The sequence below is a fragment of the Microtus ochrogaster genome (assembly GCF_000317375.1).
Source record: "Microtus ochrogaster isolate Prairie Vole_2 chromosome 14 unlocalized genomic scaffold, MicOch1.0 chr14_random_1, whole genome shotgun sequence".
Classification (NCBI taxonomy): domain Eukaryota; kingdom Metazoa; phylum Chordata; class Mammalia; order Rodentia; family Cricetidae; genus Microtus; species Microtus ochrogaster.
Window position 1 is genome coordinate 22,618,242 of NW_004949096.1, and position 10,501 is coordinate 22,628,742.

General features: G+C 38.6%; 1 protein-coding gene across 2 annotated transcripts in view; it reads right to left on the reverse strand.

Annotated features, from left to right (window-relative positions):
• Positions 1-10,501, reverse strand: part of C14H15orf41 (chromosome 14 C15orf41 homolog) — a 305,328-nt gene that overhangs the window by 293,560 nt on the left and 1,267 nt on the right. The gene's annotated exons all lie outside the window — the stretch shown is intronic.

Here is a 10,501-nt window from a genome sequence, read left to right on the forward strand (position 1 = left end):
CTGCACGTACTGGCTTTGGGGGAGCCTAGGCAGTTTGGATGCTCACCTTACTAGACCTGGATGGAGGTGGATGGTCCTTGGACTTCCCACAGGGCAGAGAACCCTGATTGCTCTTTGGGGACTTGATGGGGGAGGGGGAGGGAAATGGGAGGCAGTGGCGAGGAGGCAGAAATCTTTAATAAATAAATAAATAAATAAATAAATAAATAAATAAATAAGAAAATTAAAAGACAGAAAAGTCCAACTCTTCCCAACGCATTACCTATCCAGCAGAACCCTTTGTTGTTTTTCTTCATAGCAAGTAAGATGTTTCTGACTGTGTAACTTATTTTCTGTATAACTGAGATAAGATTATATTACTTGTATTTATAAAAAACAAAAAAAGTTTTTCAATGTCATTATAAATCAACTACAAAATACTGAAATATGCAAGACATTATTTCATTAAATATCAGAAATAATCAACTGGTCCATATAAATGTTTCTATTTTCTGCTAATCTACTGCCTCTTGTGCACATACGTTTGAAACGACACCACTCGGAGATGTCATCTACTGTAGACAAAAGACGACATTCTAATAGGAATCACTCCTCAGACACTTTCTGTTGGCTCTGTACCAAGTCAAGTGCTTCCCTGCTCTGGTTTAATTAGTGCTCACCATAACCTTAAGGAACTTACCAGGAAGCAGCAACAAGGGAAGATTCCAGAAAGACACCATTGGAGTTTGAAGCTCGTTTCTTCCACCTACTATTTCTAAAATTTGGCTCCTTTTACAATGGGGGGGAGGGGGAATTTGAACCACACTAACATGAGACAGAACCAAGTGGTTCCCTAAGGACAAATGGTTCCAGAAAGCAAGAACACACAACAGAGAACTCCTGTGAGAAGACCTAAGACCAGAAAATGCATCCATAAACAAAAGTTTATTGGATACTTCCAATAAGCATAAAATAAATAACATTTCATCGTGTCTGTAACTAGCTACACTGGAGCCCTAAGTACACCAGTAAGTTCAACTAGCAGAACTATCCTTCACTGGTACTCTAGTTAGGATAGTGTTCTCAAGAAGATCACAGAGTATAAGCAGACAGGACTTAGCCACAGTTTTTAACTACTAATTTTGAGATTTTACTTGGAGCAGGAATTGAAGTCATTTTTATGATGAATGGTTGCTCATGTTACTATCTGTCTTAATTAGGGTTTCTGTTGCTGAGACCAAAAAGCAAGTTGGGGAAGAAAGGATTTATTTGGCTTAAACTTGAGCATCACTGAAGCAAGTCAGGATAGGAATTTAAACAGGTCCCAGAGGCAGGAGCTGATGCACACGTCATAGAGGGGTGCTGCTTACTGGCTTTTTCAGTCCATCTTCTTATAGGACCAAGGACCAACACCACAGGGATGGCACCACCCACCATGGGCTGGGCCCTCTCCAAGTGATTACTAATGACAAAATGCCTTACAGCCGAATCTCATCAAGGCATCTCCTCAATGCTTCTTTTTATGATGACTAGTTCATGTCAAGTTGTCACGCAAAACCAGCCAGTACGTTAAGAATAGGAAGATGTTGCATCCAACACAGAAAAAAATATACCTACAGATCTGGACGGCATAATTAGAAAAACCAGAGCCCAGAATCTGAGGGCAAAAATTCAGCAACAGGGTATAGATATTGGTATTGAATCATGATCCCCAAACCTTGGTCTACAGAGTGAGTTCTAGGACAGCCAGGGCTATACAGAGAAACCCTGTCTCAAACAAACAAATCAATCAAACAACAACAACAACAAAAAAAAAGGATCCAGCTAAAGAATATGAAGATCACTAGGCAAATAAACATCTGAAGAAAAACAACAAATCATCCAGAAAAAATGTCCCAAGAAAAGGGAGTAAAAAAGGCTTCATCTAGTTTCCTGTCATGATCTCAGGTTTGAGTCTCTATCATGTAACAAGGAATGAAGTTTTTGTACTCTGGATGTACATAACAAATATTGATCCTTTAACCTCTCTGAGATCTGCTGCATATGATATTTAAAATGTTTAAGTTTCCTGCAGTGAACCATGACCATACCTAACAGTGACCTTTGAAGTTTCCAAAAGGATGGTGGGGCTCCACAACAGCTCTACAAGGACAAAGATAACACTACTAAGCTGAAAGACACCATCTAAAGATCGCCTTTGGACTACAAACCGCTCAGTCCAATTTGTAGGTGGCTAGGTTAGATGATCCAGCCTCACAGACTGCTATAGCCAGGACTTGAGACAAGCCCTACAAGTTCCCATTACGCAGAGACTAAACAACAAATGATATAGTTACCTCTCCCAAGACTTGAAAATTAACGAAAAATTTTTCTTTTTGGGATCGCCTAAAGATGCCATCACCCTGCTGACAGCAGGAAATGAAATTAAGAACATGGCGCCCACATTCCCAAGAGGTAGAGTGGGTGTTTTTTGGTTGTTCATTGGGTATGGATATTTGTCATTGTTTTGAGTGATTGTTTACAAGTTGTTATTAGTAATGGTCAAGGAAAAAGTTGAACAAAGGACTTAGATTCAGGGTTCTTGTTTTGAAAAGAAAATGGGGGGGGATATAAATATAAGATATAAGGGTAGATTACTGAATCTACTTTGAAAAGAAAAAGGGGGATATAGAAATAGGATTAAAAGAGAGAATATTGAATTTACTTTTAAACTAAAGAAGCAATTACTAACTTTAATTATTTTACACTGATATGGATTTTTGTATATGATACAAATTTAAGGTTACTTTGTTAAAACATACTACACATACATTTCTAATCTTGTTCAAGGCACTGTACTTATGCAACTTATTTAACAACATAATGCAAATTTTATCCCTTGAAAGTTATTATAACCAACTATTTAGAATAATAGGGAAATACAGGTTAGTAGTTAGTCAACTATTACAATTGAACTTGTTAGGCATGTTTTCAAGGTCAAACAAATATATTATAGGTAGACAGGTGATCTTCAAACACTTCAGAGATCTGTGTAATATGGCATTTAAGATGTTTTAATAACAAAGATTCTTTTTTATGACAATGAGACATGTCTGTTCTGGTAGCACCAATTTACTTCAAAGAAGATAATGGGTATCGAAGAAAAGCCACATGGAGTTTACTTTCTTTCTGGCAAAAGTAAGCCACTGGGCAAGAAAGTGCTCTTGTCCTCAAGTGCTGAAAGTATGCTGTCAAGCAGGACAAGCAGGACACAAAAGAGAGTGACAGCCAAACCTTGCAAAGACAAGGAGGAACAGCTCTTCAAAAATCCTGCTTCATAGAAAAGTGTGTCATATATGCTAGGCCTGCAGGCTGAAGACAGATGCCCCAACATTACAGAGGAACCTTGGGTGACTGTTCAGGCATCCAGCTGTTTTTGTCATTTCTCACATTTTCCAGAAGTCACTTGCTTGCACTTCCTGCTTACTCAGGTAATATCATTTCCTTCTCAGGTCTCTGATGGAGTTGAATACTTTATAGCTATAATTTTCCTTGTTACCAGGTTCAGAAAAGAAATCCACTAAAGAGGTGTAAAGTATATAAGGTTGAGAGACATTAAAAGATAGTTTTGGTAATGCAAGTTAGGATAGAAAGTGAATTAAGTATAACACTTTGGACTCATCAAGATATGATAGATAATGAAGTATTTTATCTGAATTTGTCAAATATAAATGGACTAGACATTGTTGATATACTTATTGGCCTGTATATATTGTACATAGTTATTATAATTATATATAGTTTTTTCTTATATTAGTTATAACCTTTTTTATTTTAGACAAAAAAGGGGAAATGTGGTGACATGTTTGTGCTTTAACAAATAAAGCTTGCCTGAAGATGAGAGTGCAGAGCTAGCCACACTAGTTAGTCATAGAGGCCAGGCAGTGGTGGCACACATCTTTAATTCCAGCACTTGGGAGACAGAGGCAGATGGATCTCTGTGAGTTCTAGGCCATCCTGAGCTACACAAGATTAAATCAGTCTAAAGGAAAAACAGAGCCAAGCAGTAATGGCTCACACCTTTAATCCCAGCACTAGGGAGGTGGAGAGGGGAAGTGATATGGCTGAGTAGAGAGAGGAATATAAGACAGGAAGAGACAGGAGCTCAGGATTCAGTCTGAAGTTTTGTAGAGACAGCATTCAGTTTGAGGACTTGTAGAGCCAGGGTGCCCCATTCAGCCTGGGGATTTCATAGGGGTAAGAACTAGTGGCTGGCTGTTCTACTTCTCTGATCTTCCAGCTTTCACTCCCTAATATCTGGCTCTGGGTTTTTAGTATTAAGACCAATTAGAAATCGCACTACATATAACTTATTTAGATAGCGACTGAATAATCAATGCATGGTGAAAAAATTCAACCATGTGCAAGAGGGCTTAGTTTCCTAGCAAAAAAATTCCAACCAATGTAATCTTTAAGAATCCTTTATGATCCACTATTAAGGTGAATCTCTATGAGTTAGCACTGGTCAGACATTATTACACAGTAAGACCACATCTCAAAATAAATAGATAGAGGATAGATAGATAGATAGATAGATAGATAGATAGATAGATAGATAGACAGACAGACAGACAGACAGACAGACAGACAGACAGACGACAAATAGAACCTGTTTAGGAAATCTTTCAATTTCTAAAACTCTGTAATTCTATTATTTATACCTATTAGTTGTGTTTTAATATGTTTTCTTGATACTATAGTGTATTCAAATTAATTTTAATTGTTGGGGGTTTTTTAATCCAAATTCTGTCACAAATAGAGTAAACACAAAGTGGATTACTACAGATGAAATGTTCTAAGACAAAGTGGTAGAAAATTCTGAGAATACCAATGAAAAGCATGGCCTTTTTGTAGGGTTGTTTCCCATAAAATTACGATAGATGATACTGGTCGGATGAATACTCTGGGAAAAACTGAATACTATTAGGTATATGTAACTGATAATTTTCGTGAAATACCCACTGATGGACACTCACTTCCCTGGGAAAACAGGAAATGTGTGATGAGAAACAAGAAACTGGCAGGTCTCCAGGCATATTTCCAAAAGGCAATTAATAAAAGGGGTACCAGCAGCCTTACCCTAAAGACACTCAGCAGCCACAACCATACCAAAGCAAATGAGGTTGCATCCAACAATAAGACATGTGAAGTCACATGCTGCTGACAGGATGCGCTAAGAAGGGCATATCATTTCTGGGGTGCTGCTGTCCAAACTTCCTACCACAAATCTGTCAGGAGAAAGCAAACAGCACATAGACACAGGGGTACTCATTGAAAACAACCGATGGTTACTCTCTCCAGAGACGTCCTAATCATGACAGACCAAGAGGAAACATCTCATATCGGAGAGCTTCTATGACGTGATAAATTAAATGGCAATGTGTGATGCAAAAACAGGAAAGGAAAAGGACATTCCTGGAAAAACAAAAACAAACAAAAAAACTGTGGAGTTCAGAAAAGACCTAGCAACTGACTACATCATACTAAAACTAATTTTGAAATCCTGTCCACTGGTCCAATGGCTGTGAAATATGTTAACATTTTTATGGGAGAGGGAGTAAATACTATTACAAATTTTCTCTGAGTTTAATACTACTTACAGATACATATAATATATACAAATAGAATGTTTGGACAGGAAAGTATACAACACAATCTTAGGAGGAACAGTTGATTGGACTGAGACTGGTTTCCTGAATCAGAAACCCACGAAATAAAATACAAAACATAAACATTAACTACAATCCTGACAACTGCTTTAAGTTCTAGACTTGCCCAGCACACCTGATCCGCTAAGAACGGAAACACCAGCTATTATTAAACAGCAGAGAAGAAAGTAGCTTTCAAAACATAAAGCATTAAAGATCACAAAGTCCCACCTCATCACAATAAATAGAGGATTCTGCTTTTTCTTAAACATTGTTGGGAACTATACCCAGAGCCTTGGCCATGCTGGGAAGTACTCTGCTACCTAAGGAGGTGATTCTGAGAAACGACAGGTAAAAAGGAGTTCCTCAACTCAATGAGGTGGCTTGAAATTATATAATTTTGCAGTTTCAGTGAAAAGAGCAAAGACATACCGAAATGAATTTTCCCTCAGGAGGTATGGAGTAAGAATAAAATTAATGCTGGGGAAAACTCACTTTACATTTAGGCCTCTCAGCGTTTAACAAAATGAACCCCAACTGGGAATATCAAGAATTTAAAGCCAGGTGTGGTGGTGTACGCCTTTAATCCCAGCACTCCAGAGGCAAAAGTAGGTGGATCTTTGAGTTCAAGGCTTGGTCTACAAAGTGAATTCCAGGCCAGCCAGGGCTAGACCTTGACATATAAAACAAAAACTAGCCAGGTGTGAAGGGAGAGCTCTTTTTTTTTTTTTTTTTGATTTTCGAGACAGGGTTTCTCTGTGGTTTTGGTGCCTATCCTGGAACTAGCCCTTGTAGACCAGGCTGGCCTCAAACTCACAGAGATCCGCCGGCCTCTGCCTCCCAAGTGCTGGGATTAAAGGCGTGCGCCACCACCGCCGTTAATCCCACTACTTGGGAGGCAGATCTATGAGTTCTAGACTAGCCTGGTCTACATAGTGAATTCCAGGACAGCCAGGACTATGTAATATAGAAAGACCCTATCTCAAAAATCGAAAATACAAAAACAAAAGGAAAAGAAAAAGAAGACTAAATTGAAGTTTAAGGAAGTTAAAATCAGGATACGTAAAAGCAAACTAGAAAACATCTACAACAAAAAAGATAATAAAAACAAAATCAACATCTTTAACATCAGCACACCCAACAAATAATAATAACAAATTTCATAAAAGCAAACACTCCAGTAGAAAGATAGGTATAGAACACCAAGTGGCTCCATTAATGCAAAAAAGAGAATTAAATAGACAAAAACTATTGAAATAACCTACAATGTATTATAATTTGAGAACACTAGGTGTGGGTAAAGCCCAATGATAGATTATCATTTTTCTTGGATAAGAACCTGGATTTGATCCCCAGAAATGAGAAAAAAAGAAAAAAGAAGCTAATATAATCTCAAATTACTCAGTCATCCTTAATTCAAGACAGAACAGTTGAAATAATGACTCTGCTCAGGGTTGGCAAAAGTTTCAGAGACAGAGATTCCCATGTTCTGCAGATGGAAAAATTAGCAATCTTCTTGGTAGTCCTTTGTCAATTCCCACATATTGTATATTACCAAATGTAAATGTGCTTTGATTTCAAACAGCCAGTGGCTTCCTGGAGTCCCTAAGTCCCTCTCAGGGGCCTACAAGGTCAGAACTAATTTTTACAAAAATATTACTTCCCCCCTTCTAGTCTATTGGTATATGTGCCGATTGTATACTAGAGAGGATAAACTTCCAATTCCTTTTTTTCCAATGTGTTTTTAATAGAAATAGAATTATACCACTTTCCCTTCTGCAAGCCCTTCCACCTACCCTGCCTTGGGCTCCTCCCACACCCAGTACCCATCAAGTTGATAGCTTTTAAACTTCCAAACATAAGAAATTGAGGCAGGGGTACTGCAGTCATATTCAAGCTCACACGACACAGCATAAAAAAAAAAAGTTCAAAACTGGCCAGGCAGTGGTGGAGCACACCTTTCTTCCAAGCACTAGGGAGGCAAAGGCAGGCAGATCTCTGTGAGTTCAAGGCCAGCCTGGTTAACAAGCAAGTTCCTGGACAGCCAAGGCTAGCCAAAGGAACCCTGTCTCAAAAACAAACAAACTTGAATTCCAGCACTTGTGTGAGTTCAAGGACAGCCTAGGCTACGGAGTGAGTACCAGGACAGGCACCAAAGCTACACAGAGAAACCCTATCTTAAAAAACCAAACCAAACCAAAACAACAAACAAACAAACAAACAAATAAATAAATAGGGTATTTCACTTCAGAACAGTCACTAATTGATATTAATTCTCATCCTTTTAAAATTCTGTATGCAGGATTTAGAAATATAAAGACCATTTTAAAGATACGGTGGTGTCTCCATGGAGGAATGCAACTGACAAAAGAGCTGAGCTAGCCACTTTTTCCAAGGAATACAATTCTTACTTGAGTAAACAATGAACAAAATATGATTATTCAGATTTGGGTATCTGGCAGACGTTTTCTCAAACATAAATGACGTGAGCCTGTCATTTCAAGAAAAACAACTAATAGCATGTGTTGCCAATGATAAAATTTGAGCTTTCAAGGGAAAATTCAAATATTAGAAAGCTCATATCCATCACCATAGCTTGACAGCTTCAAACCTTACAGACATCTAATGAGATCACTGACGAGATTAGCAAATGCGATTTTTTTTTTATACAGTAGAATGAAAGGTGACAACATTTGGAAGGTTTGTGTGGTTCAAAACCAATATTCCACAATATTCCATGGGGAAAAGTCCAACTGAAGTTCAAAACAGGCCACTTGTTACAATGCAAGTTCCAACACAAAAAAGGTGACGCCTTTGCGGGGGTTTTCACATCCCACATTACAGTCAGCCTCAAGAAACCAGCATTAGATTTTGTGTAATACAAACATCTTTTTAATCCACAGTTATCTACAAAGTCTATTACATTACTCTTCTCTTTTATGACTACATATGCGGACAGAGTTTCTAAGCATTTTTTTTTGTTTCTTTTTCTATGGTGCTGTATAGCTGTGTATGAGCAGCCATGTGTGTGGGTGCACTCGCCCATGTATGCACGTGTGGTGCATCCCAAATCTTCGCCATATTTGAGACAGGGTCTCAACATGACCTCTTCAGTGTTAGGCCTTCCATTGCATTCCTCTTCCATACAACATGGTCAGGTCTGTCACAGCAGTATTCAGTGAGCTTGGTGCCAATTTCCATGTTAGTTGGCTTCCTGTTGCCATGACCAAAAAAGCAACTTGGGGAGCAGGGAGTTATTTCCACTTACTATTGCCATCATGAGAGGAAGTCAGGGCAGGAACCTGAAGACAGGAACCCGAAGACAGGAACCTGAAGGCAGAGACCATGAGGAACAATGCTCACGAGCTTGCTTTCCAGGGCTTGCTCAGTTGGCTCTCTTACACAAGGCAGGAGCACCTGCCCAGGGGTGGCACCACCCACAGTGGGCTGAACCCTCTCACACCAATCACTCATCAGGAAAATGCCCGAGCACAATGCCTACAGGCAATCTGATGGAGGCATTTTCTCTGCTGAGCTGCTCCGCTTTTCCATGGAAGCTGGGGATCCAAACTCAGCCCCCTCAGACTTGCATAGCAAGCACTTTCCTCAGTGAGCCATCTCCCCAGTCCTCTTACTACCCTTTAACCAGCAATAAATATAGGACAACCAGTTCAATGTAAAAGTAGACACGCTTCCTTGTATTTAAGGTAGACATTAAAGATATTTGCAAAGTATATAACCATGTCATTTGTATATTATGCTATTGTACATTAAATACATTAACAAGCAATATACTTACTATTTTTCAAAAAATTTAGTAGTATTTTTTACTTTCTCAGCCTTAATTTATATTTCAGTAAATATTTAAAGATATAACCATACAATACATTGAAAACAAATAGTAGACTTGGTCAGATGATTTAGTGGATAAAAGCACTTGCCACCAAACCCGACAAGTTTGATTGCCAGAGTCCATTAGGTAGAAGGAAAGAAACAACTCGAAGTTATCCTCACCTCGATACACACACACACCTTTGACACAAGTGGGCCCAAGAATATACAATAATGTTCTTTTAAAAGCAAGAGTATGCATACATAATGAAAGCAAAGTATCAAAAAGCTCCAAAACTGCTGAGCAATGCATGTAAGTGTGTGCATATATATATATGTGTGTGTGTGTATATACATATGTATTATATGCTATATAATATACACTTGACATATATGTACACCTTAAACTTTTTCCCTTGGGTGATCAGACACCACTCATTTGACTGCTCATAGGCAGACCTGAAAAAGTTAATGACAAAACTAAATTCCAACTTGTCAGCTGAGTTCTTGGACAGCAGCCATGATAAAAGCTATCCAGCTGTAAAGGGATAACTATTACCCTTAAGTATAGACAAGCCGGGCGGTGGTGGCCCACGCCTTTAATCCTAGCACTTGGAAGAGGCAGGCGGATCTCTGTGAGTTCAAGGCCAGCCTGGTCTACAACAGCTAGTTCAGGACAGGCTCCAAAGCTACAAAGAAACTCTGTCTCGAAAAAACATTTTTAAAAAAAAGAAAGAAAGAATAGACAATATTGGAAAGAGAGCTTTTCTATTTTGAGACTAGGAAAATTAGTCTACCAAATATCAGATCATAAAGGATATCCTTCTAATTTGAATTGATACCTATTAACTCATCTTTCTCAATGAAATCTTTCTCTGGTGATCCCTGGCCGGAGACTATGCATTATGGATAGGAAAGCTCTCCATTAGGGGTGACTATGCTCAATACCATAATACAGTTTTAAATTATAAAAAATATAAACAAGCCGGGCGGTGGTGGCGCAC